The sequence below is a fragment of the Triturus cristatus genome, chromosome 3_1, assembly GCF_964204655.1.
Source record: "Triturus cristatus chromosome 3_1, aTriCri1.1, whole genome shotgun sequence".
In the NCBI taxonomy this organism is placed as follows: Eukaryota; Metazoa; Chordata; class Amphibia; order Caudata; family Salamandridae; genus Triturus; species Triturus cristatus.
In genome coordinates this window covers 1034309716-1034331252 of record NC_140583.1, presented here as the reverse complement: position 1 = coordinate 1034331252, position 21537 = coordinate 1034309716, and the positions used below count along the sequence as shown (strand labels likewise).

The 21537-nt window shown below is 48.8% G+C and overlaps 1 long non-coding RNA gene across 2 annotated transcripts in view; it reads left to right on the top strand.

Moving 5' to 3' along the window:
* The first annotated feature begins 1060 nt into the window (after positions 1-1060).
* LOC146861451 (uncharacterized) overlaps positions 1061-21537 on the top strand; it is a 140451-nt gene continuing 119974 nt past the window's right edge. The window contains exon 1 of one of the 2 annotated variants that reach the window (XR_014978962.1): positions 1061-1444. This is a non-coding gene — a long non-coding RNA (uncharacterized LOC146861451). The remainder of the gene's footprint in view (positions 1445-21537) is intronic. The other variant, XR_014978961.1, reaches the window with a different exon arrangement.

Below are 21537 nucleotides of genomic sequence, written 5' to 3'. Positions count from 1 at the left end.
ACATGCAGAACTGTCTTAGCACATCAGATTATAATAGAGCATTGATAAGTATTGTTTAAAAAAAAAAATCAGTTTTCAAACATGGATTTAGAAACATTAATGCTTTCACCCACCCTGACAACAATGCTAATAGTGAACTAAGAGGCAAGTCTGTTGTTAAATGCACCCTGTGGGAGTATGCATGGACAACATAATAATTTATTAAATCAACCCAAGAGAAGGTTTCGTACAGCGCACATCTCGACGTCATGCATTTAAGGTCCTCTTATATGTGATAATGAAGCAAATGGAGGGAAAGTGAAATAAAACAATTGCCCAGGACCACACAATTTGGTCAAGTAGGTAAGCCGGGTTGATTCCGGGTTTTCTGGTTTCACATTTTACAATTGAGCCACTAGATGTGATAGCTTTGCTTTACCCCTCCTTCCCGACCGCCATCCTACTGGCATCAATGCGGCAAACGGTCACACCGCAGACCAAAAGTTTTGGCACCTGGGAAAATGTTTGCTCGCACCCATGTACTAGATCGACTAACTGTCCCCCGTGCCGCACATGTGAGACTGAAAATCTTCGCTGTCATTTCTTCGTTTGCTATAGTCTTCAGTCCCATGATTCCCACGATTACGGCAACTTCAGAGCATGAAGTACCAAGCTGCTTACACCAACCCCGTAGGAGGACACATTTTCTACTGTTAGTGGAAAAGATTGAAGATAGTGGATTAGTCAGTACAATGCTTATATTTCTATTGACTATGGAGTTCTCCTTGTTCATTGGCGGTTAAGCCTCGGGGACTGTACCACAGCTTGGTATTGGCTGTCAAAATACTTGCCAGTGCTGTCATTGGCTATAGTGTCTTGGGCATTGCACGTTCCCTGGCACAAAATTATGGCTGATGTATGTCCTAAGAAAGGGATACCTGATTGTTTTCGGTGTGATTTTACCTGTTCCCGGGCCTGAGGCATCAGGGTATCATTGGTGACTCTGATGATATGTATTTGCGCTGGTAAGTATTCTCTTCATTAAGACGCCCTAGGTCTTGCGGGTCTCATACTCTGTGCAGCAGCTCTGGAGGTGCTTTCTACCCCCGAGAGCCATCCGGGCTGTTTTCTCACCACGGCGCGTTGCCTCCTGCGGGCCCTCAGTCCCTCCCTCCCGAGCACCTTGTGTGCGCAGGGATCAGGCCGACTGGTCACCTCCGGCTCCAACAACCCACGTAGGGTGCAGTGCCGCTGCCTGGACCCGCTAAGAGGGTGGTGAGTGTCACGCTTAGGGCAGTCAGACACCTTCGTCTCCCTTCCCTCTGCAGTTTGGAGTCCCTCAGGCTTCGCTCTCAAGCCTCAGTGGTGGACGGAGCTGGGCTGCCACCCTCACACCTACCCTACCTCGAAGCTTCAATGGACTTGGTTTAAAGCCCACTCCGAGGGGCAAGAAGCCAGCGCGCAGGTGCTAACTATCGGGGATTATTTGGGATGCATTGTAAATGAGAGAGTGTTTACACCTTCTTGTTAGCAACAACACGTTTTCGCTTGTTAAAGTGCCCCTGTTTGCCTCAGTTAATAAACACTGAGTCTGGGAAAATAAATTCACTTAGTGGTCTTTGCTACTTTCAGAATTCTTATTGATTACGAAGTAAAATGTAAACGCCGGCATCATTTAGATTGGGATGGAATGGCCCATGTAAACGCCAATATTTGTTTGCCAGGCCCTGCTGATTGCTCACATGATACCAGTATAGTGTGTTAGGAATTCGAAGAAGAGAATCACTTTTGGTAATCAAGCTACGAAGGATCTGTGAGTGTGATTGCTTTAGTGCTCGGTTTTGCCACCGATAGCATGTCTGTGGTGATCCCCGTGCTACTGTTTCAATCTGGCTCGCTGTATCTTTTTAAACCCCCTGGGTCTCCACGTGAAAAAAATCATGTTTTAGGGGAGTTGTAGGCATCGCGGCTTTAATTTCACTGAAAGACCTGATAACCGTGACTTGTAACCGAAAAGCCCAAAATTGGGGACATGCCTCTTTGACCAGGAAATGGCTAATAACCCTGGAGCAGCGGCACAGCAGCCGAGGGAGTTTCTGTCCCATTTTAGAAAATATTTTGTGTGGGAAAGCTGTCTTCATGGGGAGATTTTTGGGAGGGTAGTGGTTGAGCAGGGTGATACCACATGCAACTGTTTTGTTTCACACGTTTTGTTGTTTTCCTTTCCCAAGGAAACAGGCATCAGCAGCTGTAAACAGTGGTAGCCATTGTCCAAAGTAGCAGCCCACTTCATGTAGTCCACTCATTCCTTAGACTTGGGATACAGGCATTCATCATGCATATGTAACTGCTTGATATGTTTATTAATAAAACATACACAAGTCGAAGGAAATGGCTAAACTATTCATTCTCCCTTACAAGTTCATCCAACTTTTCAGTTCAAACAGAAATGTCAGGTTTGACGAGCATTTTAATGCCAAAGGACCCCTTTCACAGTGTTATATAGGATAACTTTGATGGATGTAATTTAAGTCTTATGCTTCTTGACTACAGTATGTGCATGATTGTCTAAGTGTTCTTGCTGGTGTACAACGTTTCAGGCCACGTGTTACAAGTAAGCACATGCTGTGTCATAACGTATGGCACACTATCAGTTTATTAAATGTCGTTCCCTTATTGTGCTGTTGTTGGATATTACTCGTTAGAATAGACCATGTGTACTCGAAACATTTTCCCAGGGGCCACAAAGTTTGGTCTGTGATGTGATGGAGGGCAACATTAATGCCAGCAGGGTTGGAGAAATCTGCAATAAGGTTGGTTTAGGGGAAGCGGAGCACATACTTCTATGTCTAAATTGCACAGTGTGAAACCAAAAAGTTGCCATTAATCCCGGATTCTTCACTTAACGAAATTGTGTGAACCTAGGCAATTTTTTATTTAACTCTCCCTCCTTTTTCATTATCACATACGAGGATCTCAAAATACATCACTTCAGGATGTGTGCTGTACACACCTTCTCCTGTGTTTGATGTAATAAATCATAGTGTTGTTCATGTACAATATAAACCCAGTCTACTCAGAGTGCACACGATAACTGACTTGCCCCATAGTTCACTGTTGGCATTGTTGTCAAAGGGCGAGGGGTCAGAGGTAGAGAATTAAAGCTTTTAAATTCATATTTGAAAATCATCATTTAAAAAAAAACCACTTCTGAATGCACTGATATAATCTGATGTACTACGACGAAACAGTTCTGTATGTTTATGATGTACACTTTTAGAATTTTGAACAGACTTTATCGTATTTTTATGCTTTTGCTGCAAGATGCCTTTAAAAATAAAGGTGTTTCTAATTTTGAGCAGTGCAGGATACCCTAGTTATTTATAACCTTTAATAAATGCTTGCTTGTTTAACATCTTTTAATGTTCATCAAGTCAGTGCTGCTGTTGACCAGGATGCCGCATGTAAAGGCCAGTGGCCCCTGGGCCGTACTTTGAGTATCACTGGTATAGGTAACTGGGAATTGCTTAGTGTACTAATGGTTAATGTTGGTTAATTTGAGAGTAAAATAAGTTATATCTATGTAAAGCTGTTTGTTATGTCAATGAATTGGCGTGCAAAAGGGCTTTCCTGCCTTTTTCCGTTGTGCTGAGTGGCCAATTGTCCAGTATATAGCCAATAAAGCGTAGATTTCTGGAGGAATATTTCTTTAAACATATAATGCAGTGTTGTGTGCTTGGGGTGGTGCTATGTTTAAGATAACATTTTCTGAATATCTGTATTGGTGTATTATGGAAGAATAAAGTTGGCCGCCCATTGCCAAGTATATTGTTATGGTACTCTGTTACTTACTTTAAACTATCAAAATTATGTCTTGTGTTCTATTTCGAAGTTGAAATGTTTTGCTTAGTATGTACTGCTGAATGGAATGGAAAGGGCTATTAGATGCCTGATGATAGCTAATTTGAAGGCGAGTTGGGTGTGTGTTGGCATGTTGTATTTTATACGGACTGGGTAGTTTGTATGGTGCATTTCGATTTGGTCAAACATAATGCTGTGTTTCAGGCATCTAAAAAATGCCAGTAGATAGTTGGGTGCTTTAGTGACAAGCAGGACAAGACAAATAGTAAATAAGACAAAGAGAAAATTCCCCTGCTCTGGACTCCAGGCACATTAACCACTACTTTGGTGTAACCATTGCGGCCTTCATTCTTGGGAGGTGTAGGCAGTAATTCCCCATGCAGTAGAACACATCTGCAGTGGCACTGTTTTCCTGCCAGCAGCCCCTTTTCACAAGACACCACTGGCCCGAACTGCAGTAGTTTCACTTGGTGCATACAACGCCAAACAGCTCTACATCTTCTCATACTGTCCAGACTCCATCCCACCTTCATCAGCTGCTTCTGACAAACACAGCAGCAGATGAGGTGGGGTTGAGCAATGTGTTTCTCTATAAGGCCGGGTCCAGGCCTTTGTTGGATTGTCCTTTTCTGGTTCTGAAATTTGGGGTAACATTTGTGTGCTCCTGAACAGCCTTCGACTGCTTGCCCTCGCTATCATGAGAGTCAAGTACAGACAGGGCTGTACTTGGCCCAGTTTGCCGAGACATAGTAGGATGGACACTAGTGGCAAATAACCTCAGCCGCCATGATGGGAGCACTTAAACCCCCAGTGGTGACTGCTGCTTTACAGGGGTTAGGAAATGGAAGAAAAAATCACTTACCTGCAGGCTGGCCACTGCCTCTCCTCCGTCCTTCTGTTCGGTCGCCGAAGTAGGAAGCACACAGGCCCCCAGACTCCCCTAGCCATTCACGACTCTGCAGTCACCACAGTGTCGTGGCGCTCAGACAGGGACTGGGAGCCTGTGCATGTTCTCCACCCAGGCTGTGCAATACAGCCGTGTGGAAAACATGCTAATTGCACATGATTGTTGGCTAGCCCAAGATGGCCAGCCATACTGTCATGCGCACTTAAGAGTGTGTCCACCACTCCTCCCTCTGCTCTGGGCAGCCCAGCCCTGCACCTAGAACTGAGCCAGTTTAGAAAATAAAATGATAATTACATTGCATTATTAGCATTTTATTTTTCCTTTTTGTACTGCTCTCACAGCAGTGGGGAAACACTCCTCCACTGTAAACCACTGGGTGTTCTGAGGCACCATGCTTCCCCTGCCACACCTGAACAGTCCCATCACGGCTCTTAGCTTCAGCGTGACATGGCTTTTGTCTGCTTGTTCACCACACCACTCCCTGTGGCAAGTTGCCTGCCTACCCAAAAATACACAGCATAGTGTAATGTTGATATTATTTGTTCATGAATAGTGCAGATAGACCTGGGGGTGAGAGGGTTCATCATAGCACTAGTCACCCCTGGTTTGCTCTCTTGGGTTGTTAGACTTCTCTGGGTGCTCTGCAGACAAGCTTGGCTTCTCCTTCTGGACAACCTTTCCTCCTGCAGGGCTTGGTAAGGAAGCTGTCTGCTTCCCGTTCTCTGTAGGGAGGCATACTTCCAAACTGTTTAGGCGGACCCTCAGGTCCTCTAACAGAAAGTTTTGTTGGCAGGTGATGTCCCCTCACTTCTGGGAAAATGTCACTGGGTAAGGAATCAGATAGCTGGTTGCACAACAGCTTTTCGAGTAGCCTGCGAAGAACCACTGTCTTGGTCAAGGAGAACTTTGGACTGCAACAAAGGAGGGTGATTTAGATCCCACTACAATACACATTTTCCAGACCGAGCTTCTGGATTCACTGTTTAAGACGTAATTACTGGTTTGGGTTTGTTCTTTCAAATGTCAATTCTAGGGTGCTCTCCAGTCGTAGCCTTTGTGCATAGTTATGCTGCGCACAGCAGGTAGCAGTGAGGCTGACTCCATGGAGTATCAAAAACATAGTCACAATGAAGTGAGAGTTCTGTGTGCTTGTCTGTCATCAACCTTTTTGAGTAGTAAGACGAGATTGACAAAAGAGCAGGCCTCACTTAGAAACTTTCTCACCTTGAACAACAGAAACTGCAGTCTACTCCTCAACCCTACCATCAATTAAATGGCACTATTGAGAGAAAAACCTAATGAGCAGCCCCTTTCTAAGAAGATCTCCATTGAATTTCTAAAGGTTACCCCGTCTTGATCTCAATACTCCAGCCACAGGAATGAAGGCAATGCACTTCAACTGTCTGACGAAGCTGTCCTCATCCTCTATTTTATGCCATAATAAACCAGTAGCACTAAAACGAATCTCGCTGTCCCCGGTACTCTGACTCCCGGAGCACACAGAATCTTACTAACAAACATATGCTGCAGTGAGTCTACATACTCACATTATAGGATGTCCGGGCTGCATTCTGGGCTTCCCATCACAGAGGAACTTCACACGAGAGGGGGGTCATTATATGGCACTCTCACTGACACAAGAAAAGGGTCAAGTGACACTGTAAGCTTGAAAAACATGGCACACTGCCACAATTGCTTCATATGATAAATCTAGGGAATGCCTTGTAGTCCACTGCCTACTATGAAGGCAAACTTGGCGTGCCCCTCCAGTCACAGAACAAGTCCTTAACATCACATTTTCAGAGACGGGAGTAGGCCTCTGTACACTTGTTAGATTAGCGCGTCACCACGGCCAACAAAAGTCGGGATACCAAGTTCACTTGCAATCAGGCACTTGAGGAAGGAGTATTGACCCATTTACCATATAGTGAATATTCCTGCCCCAGCACTCTGCCTCTGTGGAAACCTGTAATTGACAACTAAAGTAGAATGATAGACTGTGTGGGAAGCAGTTGATCACTCATACCCTCCTGTTTCTTTTGCCTCGCTGCTTTTGTTGAGAGTGGATCCTCCAGCTGGGAGCAGGATACCCCCTTTGTGTACTGTGTAAATTATCAATTGAGGATGTTTGTAAAAACCACAGGCGCTATCATTTAGTTTTCTGAATGTTGTTATGGAATTGGTAACTTTTGTAGTCTGCATTAAGCTAAAGAATGAATGAGTGTTTCAAAAGCCCTGTTCCTTTTCTTGATAACTAGTAGTGGCTTGGGAATGACCTCAGGGTAACAATGATATGCTAATCTGTGACTGATAAAGTCTATATTGTAGCAAGTGTTAAGTGACTTCCTGTCTAGTAAGATGTCTTTAAATGTGTTCCTAGGGGCGTGGCCAAGATGGCGAGGTGAGCGGTCGCACTCTCCGCGAGCTCCCGCACCCTTTGGCCCCTGAACCGCTCGTTTCTGCAGGATCTCCCCCCGTTCTGCTGGAAACGGGCATGGTAGCAGTGGAGGGCGGACGACGGCACCTTCACGGCTCGTTGTGGGCCGCATAAGTCCAGCCAGGACCCAGAGACACGGCGGAGGCCGGGAACGGCGCTGGGACGGAGCCGAGACCTGCGGCCTAGCGGGGCGACCCGTGTAGTGCAGCCGGGGTGAGGACTGGGACCGCACCACGCAAAGCCCATCCGCATGGTGGTATCGCCTGCACTTGAGTCGCGGGGAGAGCCGCGCCGTGAAGAGGCTCGAGGAAGCGGCTGGAGGCGGGACGAGACGCATCCCTGAGCTGGGCCGGACGGGCGGCCTGTAGCGGAGCACCCTTACGTCCGTGCACGAGCCAGTGCGGAGAGGGGTCCAGCAGCGACCCGGGTGCAAGTGGGGGCCGACGGCCGGGAGGCTCTAGGTTTCGACCCCCTTAACAGCGCGGACGGCGAGACGGCCGATCCGGGGAAGGGAAGACCCCGGGGACACCTGGGCCAGCGTGGGATGACGGCGCTGCCGCTGGGGTGGAACGCCGAGGCCGCCCGCTGACATCACTGCTGTGGAGACACGACGGAGGGACTAGTCGAGGACGGAGGAAGGCCCCAGTGCCCCGTGGGGTGAAGGCGGTGCGGCGGAACCTGGTGGCTCGACTCGGACGAGGGGACTGGTGGAGGCCATGTGCCCAGCAGCGGAGGGGACGGGTCCCCCAGAGGACGAGTGGCGGAGAGGCCCCGCAGCGCACGGAAGTGACCGCGCCTGGTAAGGGCTGAGACGCTGCCGGGGTGGCCTGGCAGGGGGAGAGGGAACCCTAGACCCTTGCGGAGCCCCTGCAATAAGGAGAGTGGTCACTCCTTTCATCAGCGCTCTCGCCGAGAGCGGCTTGCAGAGCGGAACCCCCGAGCTAGAGGGGGCCTCGCGGCGAGGCTTCGCCCCCAGAGGAGTGAGGGAGTTACGACCGGAAGGGTGGACATCCCTGAAACGGCGGAGACTAGCGGGCCTGGTGCGGGGGAGGCGAGCACGGGCCGAAGGAAAGTGGCATAGGCTAGCGGGACCCCAGAACATGTGACTGCACGGCGCCCAACTGACCTGCACGGACTGGCGACGTGGAAGCGGGGGTACGGCGCCAGGGATTGGAGCGGGGCACTGCGACGGCTGGCGGACCTGTGTTCTCCCCGCGATGGCAAGTGGCAGAAGCGGTAAGAAGGGGGATCGTACCCTCCCCGAGATGCTCAGCAAGAACCACCAGAGGTCGGAGAAGGGGCAGCCATCGCCGAGCTCTTCCGGGGGCTCACGGACCGCACATGACGTGGAACCGCCGGTCACTAGATCCTTTCTGGAGTCCCTTTTCAGCTCCCTCAGAGATGACTTTCAAACATTGAAACAGAAAGTGGCCGGTGAGGTGCGGGAGGTGCGGAGAGAGGTGGATGGCCTGGGGGAACGGGTGGCCACTGTGGAGGGCGCAAGCCAACGGAGAGACGAAGAAATCGAACAGCTACAGCAGGAGGTGCTGCGCCTCCGGGACCAACAGCTAGATCTCCAGGCACACAACGAGGACCTTGAAAACAGGTCCCTGAGGAACAACATTCGGGTCCGGGGAGTGCCGTCTTCGGAGGAGGGGGCCGATGTGGCAGGCTACCTACAGGCCATGTTCAGGGAGATCCTGGGGGAGTCGGAGGACTTATCTGTTCGGATAGACAGAGCACACAGGGTGGGGCCGCCGAGACGGGCGTCGGCCCTGCCGCCGGACATTCTGGCCTTCCTCCCGGATTTCCCGTTTAAAGAGCGCATATTGGCTGAGGCACGGAAGCGACGGTCTCTGACCTTTCGCGGCCACCCTGTCGCTTTATTCCAGGACTTATCGGCAATTACCCTACAGAAACGTAAGGCCTTCAAGATTGCCACGGACGTCTTGAGGGAACACGAGACACCCTATGCCTGGGGTCACCCTTTCCGTCTTATCTTCCGGTGGAACGGTGCCATGCATCAAATGCGCTCATTGCAAGAGACATGTGGGGTCCTAGGCATTACCGCAAAGGAGGAAGAGGGGTCTACGCCGTGCCAGGGGCGCTCGACTAGAGATGGCTGGCAGAGAGTGGCGAGGCGGCGCTCCCGCGGGCGGGCCGGGAGGCCGGACTCTTCTACCGTCAGAGCCGGCATGGAAGACGCGTTGCTCGAGGTCGCCAGGGACGCTGCCAACAGTGACACTGCAGTGACGGCATAAGAACACTCCGGGGGGAGATCATCACAGCCTACATCATCTTGCAGGTTTGGGAGATCGGGGGGAAGTGGGGTGGGTCGCGGGGAGGGGACAGTGGCTGGACGTCCACTCAGGTACTTTACCACGGACTTGTCCCTCTGGGACTCGACTGGGACTATGGTTTGTGAGCGTTTGGGGTTGGGTGTGGGGAGGAGGGTACAAGGGGTTCAAGGGTTGTTGGTATTTCGTTGGGGTGGGTTTGTGGGGGTTAGGGGACCGGTTAGAGGGTGCGGGATGGGGGGTGGTCTGGGAGCGAGATCCGGGGGTTGGGGGGGGGAACCGGGAGGGGAGGGAGGGACGTCCAGTGCATCGCAGGGGTACTGGCCGCTGCGGCGGCCTCTTTGAGACGGCATCCGAGCACGCGGAGGCTCAGCACTACCTTCTTTGTCACCCACTATGCCACCCACCACTCTTAAGATCGTGACCCTGAATGTTAGGGGTCTCAATAACCCGCTTAAACGGCGAGCGGTGTTGTCTTTACTGGAGAGCACCCAAGCAGATATTTGCCTCCTCCAGGAGACCCACCTGGTGCCTCGGGACTACCACCGACTGCGCTCCCACAAATTCCCGATACAATTCTTTTCCTCTTGCAACACTAAGATGGCGGGGGTGGCGATTCTGGTGGCCGGGCGTTTTCGGGGGGAGGTCCTCCACAAGCACGCAGAACAAAGAGGCCGGTTGCTGGTGTACAGATTTCGAGTCGGGGGGCTTCCTTTCACGGTAGGGTCCCTGTACAGCCCCAACGAACAACAGGAGCGCTTTCTCTGCTCGGCGTTGGTGGATGTCGCGGCAACGCAGGACAGACATATTGTCCTCGGAGGCGACTTCAACATGGTCTTTGATTCCGCACTCGACAGGTCAGCGACTCGCTTTCCACAGACGGGGAATTCTCGGCCGGGTGTCGGGCGCGCCTGGCGGAGCTGGGCCTCCACGATCTATGGCGTTATATGCATCCCACGGATAGGGACTATTCATATTACTCCCACGCACATAAAACCTATGCGAGGTTGGACCATCTCCTGGTCACGGGCCCGGTGCGTGCGCTTACCGCCGCGACAGAGATAGGGGTGATTTCCCTATCTGATCACGCCCCGGTCTCCGCTGAGCTTTGCCTGCCACCGATTACCTGTCCGCCCAGGGTCTGGCGTTTGCGGGACACCTTATTACATAGGAGGGAGGTGGTCAAGCGGGTCGCGGACGCGATTCGGGACTACTTAGCCCATGATGACAACTCCGAGACCTCCCGGGCGACCCAATGGGCTGCCTTGAAGGCTGAACTGCGGGGGGAAATGATAGCGATCTCCGCGGCCGACAACCGAGACCGACGGCAAAAGAGGGACGAACTCACCCAACGGGTTAGCGAACTTTAACACATGCGTAGTAGAACAGGGGCCCCCCGTATCTGGCGGCAACTCAAGGAGGCGAGGAAGCTCCTGGCGGCGCTGGACATGGATCGGGCGGAGTACGCTGCGTTGCGCTTGCGCCACGCCTATTACACGGGGGGGAGACAGGTGCGGCCGGTTGCTGGCGAATAGACTCAGAGTGGCGCGACCGCGGCAGCTAGTGAAGGCGATTTCTGACCCCACGGGGGTAGAGGTCTCGGAAGATGCTGATATAGCGGAGACCTTTCGCACGTTCTATGCGAACCTCTATGCGGGGGAGCCCCCGGATGTGCCAGCGATGGCGGCGTACCTGGATTCGGTTTCGCTCCCCTGCTTGGCGCCTTCACAGGCGGAGCACTTAGACAGGGACATTCGTGTTGAGGAGGTTATCTCCGCTATAGCTAATCTTAAGCATGGCAAAGCCCCGGGGCCGGACGGCTACACATCCCTTTTTTATAAAACATTCTGTGCAACGTTAGCCCCGCTCCTCACGCGCCTCTTCAACTCGTTCTCCGCGCCCGGTGCCATCCCCCCGGACCTGCTGCGAGCCTCTCTCTCGGTTATCCCCAAGCCAGGGAAGGACAGGGTGCAATGCGGTTCGTACAGGCCAATATCACTGCTGAATATAGACCTCAAGCTATACACCGGGATCCTAGCGGCCTGATTGGCCCCACACCTACCGAGCCTTATTGACCCGGACCAGGCGGGCTTCGTCCCGGGACGGCAGACAGTGGACAATACCAAAAGAATAGTTCACTTGCTGGAAAAGGCGTCGCGGATTCCCGGGGAGAGGATGTTGCTCCTGGTGGACGCTGAGAAGGCGTTCGACCGTGTCCACTGGCCTTATCTGGAGCGGGTGTTGCTGAAGGTGGGTATAGGGGATACATTCCGCACTATGATTCTCAATTGCTACAAATCCCCGACGGCGACGGTGTGAGTGAATGGATATAACTCTAGGAGTTTTGACATCGAGAGGGGAACGAGGCAGGGATGCCCGCTGTCACCTCTGCTCTTCGCCCTATATATGGAGCCTTTTGCCCAGAGGATACGCGACAACCCAGCAGTAAAGGGGGTGAAGTTTGGGGGCTTTACCCATGCCGTCAGCCTTTATGCTGATGACGTCATATTGTCACTGGAGGATCCGCTCTCTGCCGCACCAGCGTGTATCGAGGAGTTGAACTCCTTTGCCACGGTCGCGGGCTTCAAGATGAACATGGGGAAGTCAGTGGCCTTAGATGTGTCTCTCGCGCCCGCTACCAAGACCTACCTGCAGGGTCGTTTCCCAATGCTCTGGTCGACTGATCTGGTTCACCCTCACTTGTCTGGAAATACTTTTTGACTTTTCTTTGTGACGGTGGTGGTTGTTGGAGGGCTGCTGTTGTCTCTAACGTCTGAGGGGATTAGGACCACAATTTTCTGGATATAATACCAGTAGTAGAAGACATACAAGTATTGTCTCGAAGTCTTGTGGGTCCTTAACACTGGTAAAAATCAGATCCCTCTATAGTGCCTAACCCTATTTGATTTATTTATTCACAAGGAATGGGAACAGGTCGCATATAGGGCTAGACACTCGGCTTATCATATGGGGTTGACTGAAACGTTCACCAAAGTGTCAACATATTGGTACTACACACCGGAGCGGATACACGACATGGACCGCAGCAAAGATAGCTCCTGCTGGCGGGGTTGCGGGCAGGTGGGCACGCTGACGCACATCCTCTGGGGCTGTCCGCTTCTGGCCTCCTACTGGACGGCGGTGATAGATGATATTGACTCCCACTTTGACACTGAGTTGCCGCGCTTCCCAGCGTACATACTACTGGGCCTCCCGAACGGATTGATGTACCCATTACGCTCCCGCAGGGGTCGGCAGATAGCCATCTCGTTGGGGTCGGCGATGCAGAACATACTTACACACTGGCGCTCCCCTACACTACCCACGATCACGGGCTGGCTTCATAGGTTATGGCATGTACTGGGTATGGAGAAACTGTCGCTTACAGTGGCGGGGGACGCGGAGCAGTTCAACGACCTTTGGCAGCCGTTCCGGTCCCTGTTGGTTACTGAATTCAGGGAGCAGACCTGCCCGAGATATCTCCGCCTCTTGCGGCTCACGACGCCGGAGATGTAAGCCTCCTGTGGGGACACGTGCTGGGGGGCCTGCCTGGGGGGGAGACGGGAGGGGGCGGGGTGGCACAGACCCATGCACTGGACGAGGGGAGGGCGGGGGGGTTGGGGAGGAGGGGGGGTGTGTTTTGATTTTGCATCGCCCCTTACCGCTGAGTGTTATAGCGGACTAGGGTCTTGTCTGAGTACTCACTGGAGGGTCTCCCTCCTGGACTATGGCGGTGCTGCTCTGTTGGGAGATGTTATTTGGTTTGTCTGTCTTAGCACTATGGGCCCTGCCAATCCAATACCTTACTTTTCTCAGTCACGGCGATTCTACGCACACCTGGCCTTAGATCAGTGCTATAAGGGACGGTCCCTTGACGAATTATAATGTACCTGAAGCGAATGCGGGGATGTTTACTTGTGTGTTTGTGTTGACAAAAAACAATAAAACGATTTAAACTTAAATGTGTTCCTATTCAGGTGCTCCTGACTACAATTTGTACGCAAATTGTACTGAGACAGGGGCTCTTTTTCTTGTATTTTCAGATAAGGTTTGCAGAAGTAACCACCTCTCAAATGAGTAGGAATTGGGCTGTATAAGGCATTGGGTTAACGGGTATTGCAGTTTAATGGAATGTAGGCAATCACATTAAAGGAATATTACAATAAATACCAGAACACTATTGGGTGGGCAGATGACTTACCGTTTTTATAAAATTTTAATTACTTGCCCTAGAAATAAGTCACTAGACTTGTTTTGTTGCCCTTTTCTTGGCAAAACATGAAGCAGTTTAGTGGCTTCTACGAGGAAATCTGTATTTTTGTTTTAAACTGTGGTTATGGCGGCAGCAGAGATGACGTAAGTGTTCCATGCTGTTTAGCTAATCATCTTATATTGGACTTTGGTTTCATTCTGTCAAGAGTCATCTTCACTGACCTATCAGTTGCAAAGAAGACATCCTGCCGCATCAAAAGTGTGCTTGCACGTTTATTAGCAAAGGAAGCCTAAGAAGACAAGCCGCAAAGATATTTAGCTGTGTAAAGCAATAATTCTAGCAAGACAAATGTAAATTGTAATTGTCTTTTGTAGATTAAATTCTGTGTGTGGTTCCAAATCACAGGCAAACCTTCTTTCCAGACATTAATAGACAATTACAGTCATGGGCAGCAGTAAAATCATATAAAACAGTTACTCTTGGGTAGTCGCCATGGGAAGCATGTTGAGGTTTATTTAGAGCTATCTTGCACCATGCCACTTATTTGGAAAAGTGATGGGAGTTTTTTTCTAAGCACTTATTATTTAACTCTATTTTATTTTTAATTGCAGTTTGCAGTAACGTTACACCAACACATTCCAGCAAAAGTCAGGTCACAGACGTTCATAAATCTAGACACACAGCATCTATATTATTTGATGTTTTTCAACTGCTACATAAATAGTTAGGCTTATTTAGTTGTTCCACACATTTGTACGTCTCTGAAGGTCGGTTTCAAGATATGCTCTTGGGTTCCTATATATCCTTTGAGTTGGCTTTGCGCGGCAGTAGTGTTGCATATGTTTCTAGTTGGTCAATTACAATAAGTTAGTTTTTTTTAAATCCAGTTTGCTGTTTTTGGAGTGGGACCTATTCCCAGGCATATAGCCACTCTTCTTTTAGCAAGTAGCAACGATAGTGCAACAAGTTTCCTACTTGATTTAGTGAAATACACTTAAACCTTGTTTAAAAGTTGCTTCATATTTTCAATAATGGTGCAAGGCATCTGATGCTTTAAATTCCACGGTTATGCAGTTTTGTCCTTTATTTCTTATGTGCAGTAGCAACTGGTGATACACATTATGCTCAGAAATGGTTAATCTCTTTGAAAGAGTAGTAATCTTTGAACACTAGCTCTTTTGAGGTGTGCATTGGATCTCCTTCCAGTAGTGTACTGCAGTTCAAATAGAGAGAATGTTATATTGGTGCACCATGAAAATACTATTGGTATAAGCAGATCCGACTTGTATTTTGTCTGCTGGTCTACTCTAGTGTTGTGCCCAAGACCACCCAGTGCAGTTTCTAGTGCTCGGGTGTGAGCGACTGGTCTCTTACATTGTCAATCAACGTGGATCACTTCCCACCCCACATCTGTGCATAGTTGTTGGTCGGGTACTGACTACAACATTCATCCACTATTTGGATTCATCCATCGTAAACTAATGTGTATGTTTTGTACAAGAAGCAGTATGCCACTCAGGCGATCGCTAGTGCAGTACCAAGAACCCACACACCAGACTTCTGGTTTGCTACCTTAACCCTAAAAACGCTGATTAATCATACTAATTAAAATACAACACTGACGACATAAAATCTGGGTACCATAACACTTGAAAATTAACCATCTAACATAAACTATTGAAACCCTCACAAACCTAATGCAAAGTACTCAAAGACCTGCAATTTTAATCTAAAACAAGCATTAGCAATGCAATAGGATTCGCATTGAAACAAGACCTATTGCATTGCAAACGGTAGTCATCATGGACAATGGGAGGGAGGGCGGGGAGGCATGGACAACGGGTGTGCGGGGGAAGGGAGGAGAAGGCACGGACAACGGGAGGGAGGGGGGAGTAGAGGAGGCAGTAGGCGAACCCGTTTAAAGAAAATGGCGCTCACAGTCTAAATAACACATACTGTGTAACACTCAAAGTAAAGGGGCCAGTAGCCATGGGAGGATACAAATGACGACTTGACCCTAACAAGGAGGGTCTAACAAGCCTATAAACCAATCCTAAGGCAGCATTTACGAAGGACAAAGACACAAGTCAATGAAAAATATGGGCGGGGAAGTGGGCGGGGCCTCCCGTACCTACTGAACTACAGCAGATCTTCACCAGAGCAGCGCTTGCACGCTGACTCAAGGCTCGACCTAAATGGTGATTAAGTATAGATTTAGAAATATGAAAGTATGAGATGTGTCTATGGAACAAAGGAAGAGTTCCCAAGACTGACTTTACCCACTTTGAGGTTTACCTCGAAGTTTGTCACAGTGATGTGTTATTTTTAATTTAGGTTCTCCAGCAGTCTGAATCACAAAGAGGCACACAATTATCTGCAAGTTCTCTACCGATTGGCTATAGGAAGTTATGATTTAGGCTCTATGAGCCCATGAAATTGATTTTCGGGGTGGTCTCGCCAGCTCAGACCAGAACCTAATTTTTTAAATTTTTCCCACCGAAGAATTTTACAAATCATCATCAATCCAGAGCTGCAGCTCAAATAGACATTTTCCTACATAAACGACTTTATCTGAATCACGGTTATTGTTGGTGTACATTTGTCACACTAGGTCCTGACTTCAATCAATCCTACTTAAAAGAAGAAATATTAAGGTTGAACCCTAACTCAACATGTTAGACGCCACCACTCCGCTTAGAGCAACCTTATGGAAACAACCAAAGTTGTACCTGACAGATATGTATAGCATATAATAGATGTATCTAGTGGCTGGTTTTATGATCCCTAAACTGAGTGATCTGCATATTAAACGTTCATCGCATATCTGTAGTCAAAAAACAACATTGCTATATTGCAGTTGGTGACCTCTTCTATCTAGCAAGATGTCTTAAACTGAATAGTTTGTTGGGTAGTGTTGAACTTCGAGAACGGTTAGTGAGATCGCATTCACCTTTAACCGAGAATGTCTGTTTTTCAGTTGACTTGCTTTTGTAACATGTGCTTGTAGTAGTTCCTAGTCCAGTATTACGGATAGGTAATAGTTTGATTACAATGCGAGCCCTCGCGCAGTCCAACTAAGTCTGCCTGTAAGAGTTATATGGTGTTGAACTTTGACCAAAAATTGTAAATGTGTTGCCCAATGGAGGGGCGATAATGAAAAGAGTTGGGTGCCACGATTAAAAAGACTGCGTGTCTGGTGTCCTGGTGTGTCTCTCCTTTGCGACTGCTGTCTATTAAAAGTGTGGAAAAGTGTAGGATTCCATGCTACTTAGTTTTTGCTTTTGCCGGACGTCTAATCTACCACCAGCTTTTTGCCACTGTATCATGAAAATTTTAACTTTGTATCTAAATTTCTTGCTAGCCATTTAGATAAAGGAGCAACTATGCAAGGAAAACGAACGCCAAAATAGCCTTTAGTTTTTGGTTAACTGTATGCCAGCATTTTATAATAACATAGGGGAATACATTAAACTCGTACATGGTGGCACTAAAGTGTAACTGCTGAACTAAGAGCAGGCATAATATCTTAACGTTTATTTATTAGTGCTGGTGCTTTTTCTTGCGGTGAAAGTCACTTGCAAACTCTGACTCTTGAATTAAGTGGTGGTCACGGATATTTTTATTTTTACATCTACAATGTGAAATCCCCTGAAAGCTAGGCATAATGAAGTTTATAAGATGCGAGCATGAACATAGACACATAAAAGTAGTAACAATACTAAAATGACGGTGTAGTAGATTGAAGGTGTTCCTGTGCAGGTGAAGCATTATAAGAACGTCACCTTGCTCTATTTCTTGAAACTTTACAGGTGTGTGGGATAAAAATTAGTTATAGAAAAGTTATTTTTTTTATTTTTATTTTTGCATTGTCAAATTCCAAAAAGCAGCATGCACGTGCGCAAACTGTGACAAAACAGGATAATATACAGGATACAAGTTTTTATCCCATCTCCCCTTGCTTCAGCTTGTACATAAACAGCTAGTCGCGCAGAGCAATGTAAAGCATTCACAGTTCAGGCGTATTGATGTGCATTCAGAGGTCCTGTAGACATTACAATCATTTAAAGGAGCCAAGTACACAGGGATATATACCAAGTCATGGCGTTCCAGCAGGTATGCAGTCAATGGTGACCAAAAATCCTTGAGTCTGGACGCCTCTGGCAGCTCTTCAGTATCTATGTCCATTTGTTCTTTACAGTACACCAGGTCTTTGATCCAACTGACCAGAGTTGGCACAGTTTTACCCCCCCAATGCATTGCGACCGCACCTTTTATGAACAGGGTGGAGATAGCAACTATGCATCTATTGCTGGGTTTTAACTGCCTTACCAATTTCAACAAACAGATTTCTAGCTTACATTCATTCCATTATCATATCTGATAGTACATGAGTAACTTTCAGCCAAAAAGTATGAATAGCATCACATCTCCAAGCCAGGTGTACAAAGTTTGCACCCTCAGCTCCACATCTGACACACTTTGCATCCTCCCCTAGGCCAAACCGGAACAATTGTTTGGGAGTATAGTACAATTGATGCAGGTATTTAAAATGTATTATGCAGAGGTTGCAGTTGGTGGTCAGTCTCCCAGTCAATGCACAGCACGCCACCCAATCCTCCCATGACATGGGGACCACCAGCTCAGTATCCATTTCTCAAGGGATGGAGAGCTAGTCACATCACTTTCTCGCTGGGATGCACAGTATAATTTAGTTATCAGCCCCTTGCCATCGCCAACAGTCAACACCAGTTGCAATGCTTCCAATATCTTCGGTTCTTGGGGGAATTCAGGGTACGAAGCTCTAACTGCCATTTTTAATCTGGTGTATGTGAATGAGTTGTGGAAATGTTAATGTTGACAATGAAAAAATGTTGGAGCACCATGACAAATTCCCACCCTATTTACCTAAAGAAAAGCACTTTCAGTCTGAAAATAGCTGTTTACCGCTCCAGTTTTTTTAGTATGGTTAAAAAAAGGCAAAAGTAAAACAATACAATGAAAAAAAACACCTACTGCAGACACAAAAGGAAGCCATTGTATTTCATTCTCTTATCAATAAACCTTAGTGTTTGTTGACCTAGACCCAAAGTTAATAACAAGCATTTACAATGCAATGGTCTCGGCATTATTAAAGGTATTGGCATTGCTCATGACATTATTTTTGTTTGTTTTTGTTTTTAAAACATTTAAAGAAACGGCATTGTTATTTACAATGTCAATAGCACCGGACAGTGCAATGCAGCGAAGGCAGAAGCGAGAGTTGGTGCCATCGTGGGACGCAGGATTTACACCATCCTCAAACTCGAGGATGTTGAACAGGGAGTAAAGTAAACACCAGCGCGTGCCTCTCCTACCGGGCATGATAGCAGAGTTTTCCCAAGGCACAGCAGCTGGGCCGGGAGCTCTGGTTGGTCCATTTCCGTAGCACGCCCTGGCCATGCCCCGGGGTCATGCCTGGATCACCCTCACAGCTTGAGGCCGCACTAGGAGCTGAGATGAGCCCGCTCTACACCCACGAACATCTCCATGGGGGGGGGTGGTGCTCATGTGCCTTGAAGACCACCCTAGCCAGACCTCAGGGAGGTGCCTGACTGACTTAAACAGACATTCAGATACATCCAAACAAGTGGGGCCTTCGAGGGGCGAGCAGGATTGGACAGAGTCAATCACACGTCACCCTCATCTGGCATGTGACATGGTCTCCCGGCCCTTCTGGCCTCCTGCTAGCTTCCCAATGAGATGCTCCTTTCCTGGGAGATACCTTTCCATGTATTTGTTGTTGTCTGCGGTGGTGGTGTTGGGGGGGGAGGGGGACGGGGGGGAGGGGGCTGTATTGCCCCCAATGCACAGCGAGGTAGAGAGCACTCCGTGAAATCGATATGTGCCTTCTGTCCATACGGATAATGTGTGTACCGGGACCATCAATATGGAAATGTACACCCCATCCGACCCTCCGTCGTTATATTCTTATGAATTTGACCCATTTTATTATTCGCTAATACTGTTCATAACAAGTCCACATAGTTTCAAATTTGCGTCGCTTTCACTGAAATAAATTTAAAACCACGGACTTCCAGTAAAGGAACAGGCTGGGATTTTAAATGCATTCTTTGTGGTGCCTAGATATGAGTGTACTGAGGGCCTCTAGGCATTACAGAATACTCACAAAGAATAGCGCCAAGACACCACATGGGCTGTATATCGCCACAGACTTCAATTTCTGGGTCGTGTACGAGCTCCAAGATTCTGCCAGAGCCCACCACTTTGCCAACTCCCAGGCGTGCCCACCTACGGATAAATCTCGGCGCTGCGTACCGCGTGATGGAGATTAGCGCCCAGGAGCAGGGAGACCCCCGGTCCTAGCACAGCCGCTGGGATTGCCTGTTTAAGCCCTACAGTTTATTAGAAAATCCTTTAACCCACCGACTATTCCTCCCCGGGGAAAGCGTCATCCGCTCAGGCTCGGGTCAGCAGACTGTTAAAGGGGTGGGGGCAGAAATTGAAGCGGCGACGGCGAAAGCCTCAGGCGTTGGACATTGTAAGGACGGGTTAATGACCGGTTCCCAGCTAAGAATCCACCGGTAAGGTTGCGTGGCCGCTCCTAGCGAGAGGGGGGCTGTGGCGCACAGGGGCTGTGGAGAACAGCCTTTGCAGAAAGTACTGCACCGTGGGCAGGAGGGGGAGGCATGGGATGAGAGACGGGGGCATCCTCGCTATGGTCCCCCGGGGGAGGGGCTGGAGAGGAGCTACTGTAAACAGCACAGCGTTGCCACACTATGTGGTACCCAGAGAAAAGGGTCAAGGGGAGGAGAAGCGCAGACTAACAGCATCGCTGTCTGGTCTCCAGAAGGAGAGTCTGTAAAGACCGGAGAAGGGGGTGGGGGGTGTTGCAGGAAATCCCGAGGGGCGGGGGCACGGACAAAACCAGCCCCAGGCAGCAGAACAACTTCATTGTGCTTCCACGGAGAAGGGCAGGAAAACCTCGGCGCAGGGGCGGAAACTGGGGTACAGAGGTCATTCTGAGGAGCCCACAGCAGGGGGAGAGGAAGCCATGAACACCGCCGCCTTTCTCCGAGGCGAAGCAGAAATGCCTCGGAGAAAGGCAGCGGCGGTTTCGAATTCGGGGGCGTGTTTTTCTTTACTCTCCTCTTGCCATTGGCTGGAGGAGATAATTAGAAAAGTTGCAAAAAACACGCCCCCGAATCCGAAAAGGACGGGGCCTGTTCGGAGTGACGAACCTCTTCTCCAATGGCTGGCCAGCATTCAAGAGGCCAGCCAATGGAGAAGAGGGGAGAAGAGGGACGGGTTCAAGCCCCTCTTCTCCAAGTCATTATCTCTCGCGAGCGAGACTGCGCAAGCGCAGCCTTCGCTAGCCGAGACCTAAAAACGAGACTTTTAAGCAACTTGCTGTGTAATAGGTGAAAGGTCCTAAATACTAGACGAGTAGATATACCAAAGACCAGTTCCTATGATTACCCCACACTGCTCACAGGGCCTGGATTATTGACCAGATCCTGCGGCCAACTTCCTCTCTGTATGGCATTTGGCCGTGCACAGCACAGTTTGTACACTAGCGTCAAGGTGGCTGCTTTACCTGATCCTATCCCAGTCTACAAACACAAAAATAATATATTCCTACTAACCTAACATTGCGTAAAAATACAACTGACAGTCAAGAGACCCGTTGTTATATAGCGCGAATGAGCTGAGGAATGGTTTAACTTTAGTGAGTGCATGGATGAAAGAAGAAATACTCAATTGTTTTATAGACAAGACCTATTGGCTTTTGCCAGGGTTTGTTTAGATGCACATTAATGTTCAAGCTTCCTACAATTTCATGTAA